Genomic DNA, 11,046 nt, shown 5'->3' with positions numbered 1-11,046 from the left:
AACAGTGTTGTTTCTTCCTTAAGTGCCTGATTAGTATTATTAACATTTAGGGTAAAAATCGGTTGCAAAATACGCAGAGATATATTCTGAAAAATAAACAGCATCATTGCTCAAACTGAAATTAAAGAAAATGAGAACCCCAAAAAAAGTTAAATGCGATCATTCCAGAATCTTCAAACGCTGTTATTAGATAGGCCATTTACTAAGAGTCGGGAATGTACCTTCATTTTTATACATTTCTGTACCGTTCAAAATTAATTTGTAACACGTATAATTCTAAGTCTAGATTATTTTAGATACACATCTTTTGTGAAAAATATATGCATCAAAATGAGAGAGAGAGAGAGAAAAAGTTTTATTAACTATAAACTGACCTGAGAAATAATATTCGAGAGAAGAGTAGTCTTCTCTGGAATACTCTGTACGTTTATCATTCCCCCCCCCCCCCATTTCATATTTTCATCTTTTTTCTTGGCTGGCTTAATAGAGAATGTAGTTCAACAGCGGTTTTTCCGATTAGTGTTGAATAAAAGTGATAAAAATATATGAATATCTGCATTGTAGTAGCGCTGTGTGTGTGATGAATGATGTAGACGGGAAAATTACGGGCTGCATTAAGTAAAAAAAAAAAAAAAAAGAGTTATGTTAAAACATATTCTTTGGAAGAAGATGTGTTTGTTTCTGTGGTCGGTATTGTGATGAGCCTTTTGCTGGATGTAGTTCAAATTTCGTTTTAAATAGAAGAAGCTTTTTTTTTGAAAAATATTACGCATTTGTTCTAGAAAAAGATGGAAAAGTTTTCCCTCCGCGAAACGCGCAAGCCAGTTCTTGCGATACCCGTCCGAAGCTTTAACAAAAAGCTTCAGACGGGTGTCGCAATTTCATCGCAGTTAAATTAAAAAAAGCAATTTTTTGGTCGTAAGAGGATGCTGGAAATATGAGTATTTCTTAACGCTCACTCTTGATATTATACGGATTAAATAAATCTATCAGGTTTAAACTGTTAAGAGATACTTCAATCATCATGCGTATCAAGGATTTAGGCCTAGCATGGCCTGTTCCGGCCTTAGAGGTCGTCATTGAATCGTTTAAGAGGACGTCCTGGTTTTCTTTTCCCTAATGGCTTGTACTTCAAGGCTTGTTTTGGTAATCTTTCTGTTTTCATTCTTTGAACGTGTTTCATCCATTTATGTTTATATTTTTTAATTTTTTCTATTACTGTTCTTGGTTAAATTCTTTCATAATTTCTTCGTTTCTTTTGTGATCAAATAGGGTATACTTTGCAGTTTTTCTCATAAACTTCATTTCTGCTGTTGTTAATCTCTCTCTTTGTCTTTTTGTTTTATTGTCCAGATTTCGCTTCCATACATTAAGACCGGTAGGGCTAATGTATTGTATACTTTTAGTCCGGTTTGGTTTAAATATAGAGTTAATTACACCTGTTATTTTTAAATATTTTGCAATTTTTAGGTTTATATCTTTTTCATTTTCATAAGTGATCATACATCCTAGGTAGTTAAATGAATTCACCTGTTCTAAGATCTTGTTATCTAATACTATTTTAGTTCTTGCTGGATCTTGTCCTTTAAAGGCCATAGTTTTTGATTTTTCCGTTGATATTATCATATCATAATCTTTGGATATCTCATTTAGATTTAAAATAGCTTTCTGTAAGTTATCTTCAGAATTTGTAATTCTGAAGATAACTTACTATTTTGTCGAAGACCAAAGAGGAGAGTGTTTAAGTTAACTGTAGGAGAAAGTTTAATTCCTTGATGTAAATTTTTATTCCATTTTATTATTATTTCATTTAAGTAGATATTAAAAAGAGTTGCGACATCCCTGTCGGACCCCTTGGTTTATCTCTCTCATATATGATAGCTCGTGATTTAATCTTATTTGTATTTGATTATTTTCATATATACTGATAGCTTTTAGGATATTATTTGGTATTTGTCTTTCTTTTAATATGTTAAATAAAATGCTTCTTTTAACTTTGTCAAATGCTTTTTCAAAGTCAATAAATGCAATATGTGTTTCTAAATTGTATTCTCTTCTTTTCTCTATTATTAATTTTAGACAAAAGGCTGGGTCTATACATGATCGTCCTTTTCTAAATCCATTCTGTACTTCTAGAATAAAGTTTTCGGAATATTTCATTAGTTTGTTATTTAAGATTCTGCTATATATTTGTAACAGGAATTTAGTATACTGATACCTCTATAGTTTTTAGGGGCATCTCTATTACCTTTCTTAAAGATAGGAATCACAATTGCTTTTTTTTTATTCTATTGGGGGGGGGGGGTACTAGTTGAGTAAATTTGATTTAAAAATAATAAGAATCTTTCTTTGAATCTTGTTCCTGCGTATTTATATAGTTCTGAACCTAACTTATCTTCTCCAGGTGATTTTCCGTTTCTTGTTTCTTTCAGGCTGATTTCTAATTCTTCTTCAGTTATTTCCTTTTCATTTTCGTTAATTGTTTGCCAGTTGTCTTTTTTGAAATATTTGTCTGTCCACAGTTCTGTGTAGTAATTTAGAAATTCTTCTAATTTCAATTCAGTGTTTAATTTTATGTTTTCTTTGGTATCTGCATTTAAGTGTTTCAAAATCTTATATACATTGGGTCTTATTTTATATAAATCATGTTCTAAATTAGAAACAAATTTATTCCATGATTCTCTATGTCTTTTTCTGACTTCTCTTTTAGCTATGGCTCTTATTCTTTTATATTCTATTTCATCTTCTAATCTTTTACTGCTTAACCATTTGTGATAGGCTTCTTTTTTCTTTTTGATTATTTCTTTGATTGTATCATCCGAGATCTTCAGTTTTTTTTTCTTTTATTGAATTTTTTGGTCTTTCCTAAGCTTTCATTTGCTGCTGCATTTAGTATCGTTTTTATATTAAGCCGTTCTATTTCTATTTCTTCATTTTGTTTTATTTTATCTAGATATTGGTTAATTCTTTGTTCATATAGCCATTGTACATTTATGTCATTCAATAGTCTAGTTTTATAAACAAATGTTTCAATTTTTCTTTCTGTTCTTGTTACGTGTAGCCATTTAGGTGGCAATCTTAATTTTATTTTAACAAGTAAGTGGTCACTGCTTATTTCATATCCTCTGTGAACTCTAACATTAGTGAAAATTTTGATGTCTTTTCATTTAATATGAAGTAATCTAATATTGATTTCCATCCTCTTGCTGCCCAAGTATATTTATGTATGTCTTTATGTTTATAGAAGGAATTCATTATTTTTAGATTATTATAAACTACAAAGTCAATCAATTTTTTACCATTTCTGTTTAGAGTGTGTTCCCCATGTATTCCCATATTATTATTAATTTTCGTGTTTCCAATTCTTGCATTTAAGTCTCCTGCTAAAATTATGTAATCATTTTTATTTATTTTATTATATATGTTTTGTAGCTGATTATAAAAATCGATATTATCCTGTTCTCTTCCTTCTTCTGGGGCATATAAACCAATTATTTTAAATATCCTCTATCTATTTTTATTCTAGCTTCTATTATTCTTTCATTCCATAATTTCTAATGTTTTAACTGTTTTGAAAGGGAGTTATGAATGCAAATCATGACTCCTGCTTGTGCTCTTTGGTCTCTGTCGACTCCACTGTATATCACATTAAAATATTCAGTTCTCATAGTTCCTTTTATTTTCTTTTTTTGTTTCAGTGATTACTGCTATTTTAAAATTTCTTTCATTTAATAAATGGTCTAATTCTATTTCTTTATATGCTATTCCTCTTACATTCCGGTTTGCTATGTGTATTATATTTTGTCGTTTCCATTTTTGTTTTACCTTTTCCATTCCAGGGTCGTTTCCCATAGATTCAATCCGATTATCTTTTTCTGTCAGCTCACAAGTAGGATTAGGTTCTCCATGTCAGGGGACTAGCCTGACGATGGAATAGTTCAGTGGTAGGGCTGCTACCTTAAGGCTTCTGAACTAGCCTTCCGAATTTAAACCCATACGAGGAATAGAGTATATTGAAGGGGAAAGAGTAGATTATAGAAGAATTATAGTAAGGTTTATAGAGAGGGCATAGTTGTAAGGCCAGAAATGAAAAGACCCCATGGCCCTCGAGTACTCTAATAGCATAAGGGTCATAAAATAAGAATAGTTGGCTGATAAGGCCTTATAGGAAAGATTAAAGCGGATCTTCCTCAACGTAGAAGAAGAAGAAGATAGATCCATCTAGGGGTCCATGGGAGTGCCGCTTCCCTTACAATCAAGATGATTTCCCCCTTATGGCCCTGTTGGTCCACGAGTCCTTATTCAGTATATTCGGACCACCCCACCATACACACACACACACACACACACACACACACACACACACACACACACGGTGGGCTCCCCTATCCGCCACCCAGGGGACGCGCTCTCTAGGGATTACAGGGTCCCCCGAGAGAGATACTTCAATAATAATATAAATATAGAAATGTTAGCAAAATATATTTATAAAATTGAAGTTAAATGTCTAAAAATATGCATCAGGTGCTTGTGGTGTAGTGGTTATCACATCCGCTTAACACGCGGAAGGTCCCAGGTTCAATCCCTGGCAGGCACAATGTGTTTAGCCTTTTTTTATTATTATTCTTTTTTTAAAGAACACGTAGAAAGAGAAATCATTAAAATTTATTTTTAAAAAATCACCTTTTTTCTTTATTTCTAAGAATTCCTGTAAATGTAATAACCAAGCTATATCTTCTAGTTATTCATGATATTATGCCGGACATTTTAAAGGAAGAGTTTGCTTAGAAACATAAGTTTGTTTTTCGGTAAACAGTGTGGGAGAATTACACATATGCCTATGTGATTCCCCCCCCCCCCTCCTCCTATAAGAAACACCACATTGGTTCTGATTGTGGGAGAACGCATCCCACGATGGGTTCTTCCATAATCAGATCTGTTCTGAAGAATCGTCTCTGTATTAATCCTGTAAAAAAAACCCTTCTGTAATTTGTATATCTCAATCATATCACTGCTTTTCTGTCTATCAACCAATTTCTGTAACGTACGAAAAAGATAAACCATTAAACGTTAAAGAATTTACGAGCGTATTATCAATTAAATAACTATTTTATCATTTTCCATGAAGACCGAAATTAGTTTTTCACTGTGAAAACATACAATTTCACGGTTCTGCTGAGTAACTTCACTGTACGATAACTTCGAATAAAGTGACGCACATGTCACCCTTGGATGCCGAAATTTAATTGCTTCCTGGAAATATTAATCCCGCCCGGTGAGTGTAATGTCACAATATTCATCCTACGTTTTGTTTATTAAGCAACAAATATGCAACCTTTCTGTGAATCGTGAGTTTCATAGAAAGTTAGCACAGTGAATATTATGTTTAATACCTTGGTGTCATATGATAAAATATATTACTTTTAATATATATAACATTATTACTGCGCTATGAATTCATTTTTAATCGTTTAAATTATGAAGAGTAACTTATATTTTTATAGTGGTTAATAAGAATTATTTTATCCCTGACTAGTTTATTCGCTGCAAATTCATTCTGCGATGCCATTTTACATTTATTTTCTTCGTAACAATAATTGTCAAATTTTTATTAATATTTTATAAACTTTTAATATTTTTTACCGATATATGTTGAGCTTAATTTTTGCTGCTGATTTTAGGATATGCATGTGGCTTTTATTGCAATAGGTGAAGTTGAAATTCGGTTTTACGTTTTTTTATTATTTTTATTTTTATTTTTATTTATTTATTTATTTATTTTTGTTGTTTAGGTTTATTGAATTTGGCAGAGTGTGAATTCCATTCTTTCCTCTTTATTTATTATGAATATAAACTTGTATTTTATTTAAACAGATTTAAATATTCTGTTTTAGACAGATTTTTTTTTTAATACAGTTTCTTAAACTGAAAGTCAGGTAGCTGAAAATTTAATTCCAGTTAGCGTGCCAGGATCAAATTAAGCTGTAATTCATAAATCAATAAAGAGGAAAGTGTCAAAAGTTTCTCATGTTCGACCTTCTACAGAGATGTGATGTGGGATAAGGGGGAAAAAACGAGTTCCAAGAATTCGTATATTTATAGAATCACTATGTGGAGGAAGGGGGAAGGGAGTTGCATGATATTATTTAATTTATTTATTTTGCAGTCTATGCTATGTATTGCTTTGGATGCCAGGATTCCCTCTCATTATACATTCCATTATTAAGAAAGAAAAGAATGAATGTTTCGATAGCTTTGATAATTTTAGTTTTATGTATTTTCCACTAGATGGAGCCACAACATAATGAAAATGTTCGCACGTTGATTGCTTTCAACTTGATAACGTAACACAGCGGTTGTGCATAACAATTAATGTTCTCACTTAAACTGAAAACACGTTAGATAAAGTTGCTGGTCATTACGAAATAGTTATGTACGAGTTAAAATCTACAGAATAGGAATTTTCAAAATCTGATATTTTAGTGAACAGAGATTATTATTATTATTATTATTATTATTATTATTATTATTATTATTATTATTATTAACATTTGACCTCCATGGAGTCAGAGACTCATCGTGGGAGGTACTCACTATTGCATACAATGCTCATCCAACCGCTTCTTAAACTGATTCAATGGGTTCACATCCGCAACACACTCAGGCAGCGCATTCCACTCACCAACCACCCTCCATGCAAAGAACCTGCTTCTCACACCTACCCTATACAGTTTCCAGCAATGGCCTCTTGTTCAACTCCCCTCTCCCATTCTTTTAAAAATCTCTTCCATGTCTACCTGATAACAACCCCTGACCAGCTTATATGTCTCAATCATATCCCCCCCCCTCCTCCTATTCACGAGGCTCTGCAACTTGCATTCTCTCAATCTGTCCTCGTACTCAACATTCCAAAGACCACTGACCACCTTTGTGAATCTTCTCTGTACCCTTTCCAACATATCCTCGTCACCATGAAAATCCTGCGACCAAATGTGTGCACAATAATCCATATGAGGCCTTAATCAAGGCCTTATACAATGGAATCATAACCTCTCTATTTTTGCATGTCAGTGTTCTCTGCATCACTGCCATTATTCGATGTGATGTCTTCACAAGTTTTGCAATGTGGTCCCCTGGATTTCAAGTCCTTGTCCATCATCCCTAGATCCCTTATCTCCTCTACTTCTGTTAAAGTTTCCCCATCAAGTATATATGTATACTTCGCATCCCATCGTTGTTTACCAAATCTCACAACCTTACACTTGGTAATATTGAACTGATATTTTACTTACCTGTCCATTCATGCAATCTAGTGAAGTCCTCTTATAAGGCATTGACAGCAGCCTGACTGTGCATTGTTCTCCCCAGTTTTGCATCATCCGCAAACAGCTGGATATCACTAGTTAAACCCAACCCAATATCATTAACATACAAATTGAACAACAATGTTCAATTTGTATGTTAATGCCCCAAAACTGACCCCTGCGGCACACTACTGGTGGCATTTCTCTTTCGAGATACTGCACCCCCATATACAACTTTCTGATACTTATCCGACAGCCTGTCACTGATCCAACACAGAAGTCTGTTATCCATCCCATCTGTTTCAATTTATTTAAGAGCTTGTCATGTGGCAGTCTTTCAAAAGCCTTTGCAAAATCCAAGTACACCACTGCATATGCATCTCCTCTGTCCAAGATATTTGTCACCTTGTTATAGTACATAAGTAAGTTAGTGAAACATGAGCTCCTCTTAACAAACCCTTGCTGATAACCACAGTGAATACTGCTGTTATCAACCCATTTCTGTATCCTACTTCTCACCAATCTCTCCAGGACCTTCAACACAACTCCAGATATACAGACCGGCCTATAATTTGAAGCTACAACCTTATCACCGCCTTTATGCAGTGGAACAATTTTACCCTCTCCCTTGGAACCTGTGCTGTTGCAAAACTCTTATAAAATAGGCATGTCAATGCTACTGCCAGTTCCCTGGAATATTCCCTTAAGATGTGTGGTGATATTTCATCAAATCCTATCGCCATCAAATTAGGCTGTAATTCATAAATCAATGAACAGAAAAGTGTTGAAAGTTTCTCATGTTCGACCTTCGACAGAGATGTGGTGCGGGATAAGGAAAAAAAATTAATTCGTATATTTATAGAATCAGTAATCATTATTATTATTATTATTATTATTATTATTATTATTATATGAGGAACTTCATAGAGTCTTGCCATCGGGGGCAGCCCTAAACATTATGCCAAGCTGTATCCAAAATTCGCACAATATAACTATCATATTTTGCTTTGAACTTAATGACAGTATGATACACTGAAAACAGACTCTGGCAACTTAGTTCACTCATTTATCACTTTCAAGCAAAAAAAAAAAAACTATTCCTCGCACCCTTGCTAACCGTACTCTTGCTTGATTTCCAAGGATGCGTACTCCCACAACCAGACCTGTTCTGAAAATTCTTCTCTATATTAATCCTGTAAAAATCCCTTCAGTGATTTGTATGTCTCAATCATATCACTCCTTTTCTGCTGTCAACCAATTTCTGTAACGCACACATCTTCAATCTATCCTTTTAAGGTGCATTCCATAGACCTACCACCACTAGATTCTGCATCCTCTCCACCTCTTCCTCATCCTCAAAAAATCCAAGTGAAGAGATCTGTACACCGTAGTCAAGGTAGGTTCTTACCAAGGTATAATAACCTGATTATCTTTGATCGTCTAGATGTTCTTCATTAATCAAGTAATCCGAGTGAAATAGCTAGAGTAAAATAAATAAATTAAAAAAAAATGCAGCATACGAAGATGGGTGGGGGGTTCCGATGTTTACCTAGAACAAAAATGGTATTAAAGCAACTGATATAACCACAAGAAAGAACATACTAGTATTAGAGTTATGAAGGTGACGTTTCTTATATTCATATATCCTCGTATGTTTTTAGTTGCTTTAATATCATTTTTGTTCTAGGTGTTAATCAGAACTTTCCAGACCTCTCCCTCGTATAAATGGTATCCAGATAGTTGTTAAGGTGGTTGTGAAAGTATCTTTGAATGGTATCTGACTGCTAGTATATGGTACTCGGTCGGCCAACAAGTGGACAGTGTCTCTGCTCACCAACCAACAGGTCTTTGTTTTGAATTCCACCTCCCAGTACGATATTTGTGAATGTTTGGGTGGGAGATACATTTCATCTCCTAGTGTGAGATTATCCCCCCTTAGAGGAGGATAATCTCACATTGAAATGTCTTGTGGCGGGGAGGTCCGTGTTTGGTCTCTGGAGAAGGTTTCCAGATTATTTAACCTTAGCCCACCCGCTGTATTAATGTGCAGTAGACCAACCTTTCGAATCCATTCTGAAATCCAAAATGACATTCATAAGAACTTTTCAACCGAAAATAATTAGCCGCTTACCCACAAAACAGACAGATCGAGTAGAGATCATCACGTGCTACCAACTTACGTGTAGTCTTACTTATTATATAGTCATTCATTAATGTCATATTGAACTTCTACAAAATAAAGTAAAAAAATACATTTTGTTTCACTGATAAGGCAGTGAAACGAGAAATGTTTGTATTTTTATCTGTCGAAGCTGATATGCTGTATTTATATGTCGAGGGAAAGGTCTTCAGCAAAAACAGTCAAGATGGTAATCCTTTTTGATTACATTTCCACCATATTTACACATTTTTTTTTTCTTCTTCTAAGTTTCCCAGTGGATCAAGACTCTGCCATCTCCTTATAAAATGTCGTAAAAATTCCCTACATTGTGTATGTTAGGCTTTGAAATTGGCTACAGATTTTTAAAAAGTTATAAAACAGGAACATTTTACAACTGCTTAAAACAACAAGTGATGAAAGCAAAGTTCGCTAATATATTTCAGCACGTGTCACGGAAATGCTCGCTATTTGCGTATGAATAGAAAAAAAAAAAAGCTTGAACGATCTGTGGTTTCTAAGATCAGAGTCCTGTTATTTTCTGAATGCCGGTGCAACATGAAAATAGTGTATCCTTGTGATGACTTAGAAGCATGACTTTTTGAACCGAGCTGTTGACCTTCTTCTTTCGCCAAATGAAAAGGTCTATAGTTCGAATTCCGTATGTCTTGAAGAACTTTTTCTAGAGTTAATCATCCCTTTGTTATTTCATTATATTAAACTGTTTCGGAGTTCCGATTGAAGATTGGAACTTCCATGTTACATTTTACATGTTCGAAGCATTGTTCTCACTGAACAAATTATGCGAAGTATGGGACTGTGAATTACCATACGCATTTGACAGACACTGAACTTATTGCACTCTGTTTGAGTTATAAAAAAATTTGGTTTTCTCTTTTTTTCAACAGTTTTGTAAATATATCTTAATCGATACTTTTTTAAGTTAGTTTTGGATTTGAATATGACTATTGCATCTACACAATAGCTCATTGATATTACGCCGCATAAATTATGACAAGTAACAATTGTAAGGAATAATAACCGCGAGTTATAAGCATTCATTACTTGTAAATGTGGGCATTAACTAATTATGACTGGTATTTAATATCCATATAAAGTTACTACTTGGAGAGAATAAAAAAAAAAAAAAAACTTGATCCAATTACTGGAAAGATTAGTTGTCATTGTTCTGTGATATCATGTCACTAGTTTCACCTCACGTCTCCAAGTTACTTAAGTAACTTAAAGCGGTTCTGTTTGCAATTCTGTTAACTTCGGAAAGAGAAATTAGGAGAAAGATAAATCACTTGCTTCTTTTTGGCTTTATGATAAAGTTAGAACATGATATCACTCTTTAGCAATTGCTGTTCATAATTTTTTTCATGGGCAGCGATTAACGAATAAAAAGAATTTTGTGATAAGCATTCATCCGAGAAGAGGGATTTGTACCAGAGAAAATCAGCTGGATTATTATCAGAATATCTTCTTTTTTTTCTTTCATTTTTTGATTTATTTTATTTTATTTTACATTCTGACCCTAGTAGTTTTAAGAAAAAAATTCCCCAACGCAAGGCATTTTTTTTC

The 11,046-nt window shown here is 33.6% G+C and overlaps 1 non-coding gene across 1 annotated transcript; it reads left to right on the top strand.

Moving 5' to 3' along the window:
* The first annotated feature begins 4,524 nt into the window (after positions 1-4,524).
* Positions 4,525-4,597, top strand: TRNAV-AAC (transfer RNA valine (anticodon AAC)). Its single transcript has one exon. It is a non-coding gene; the product is annotated as a tRNA-Val (tRNA).
* The last annotated feature ends 6,449 nt before the right edge of the window (positions 4,598-11,046 follow it).

The sequence above is a fragment of the Typopeltis vanoorti genome, chromosome 7 (assembly GCF_054136105.1).
Source record: "Typopeltis vanoorti isolate ZY-2024b chromosome 7, IOZ_Tvanoo_1.0, whole genome shotgun sequence".
Lineage (NCBI taxonomy): Eukaryota > Metazoa > Arthropoda > Arachnida > Uropygi > Thelyphonidae > Typopeltis > Typopeltis vanoorti.
Note: the sequence above shows the minus strand (reverse complement) of the source record. Positions and strands in the feature narration are given on the sequence as shown.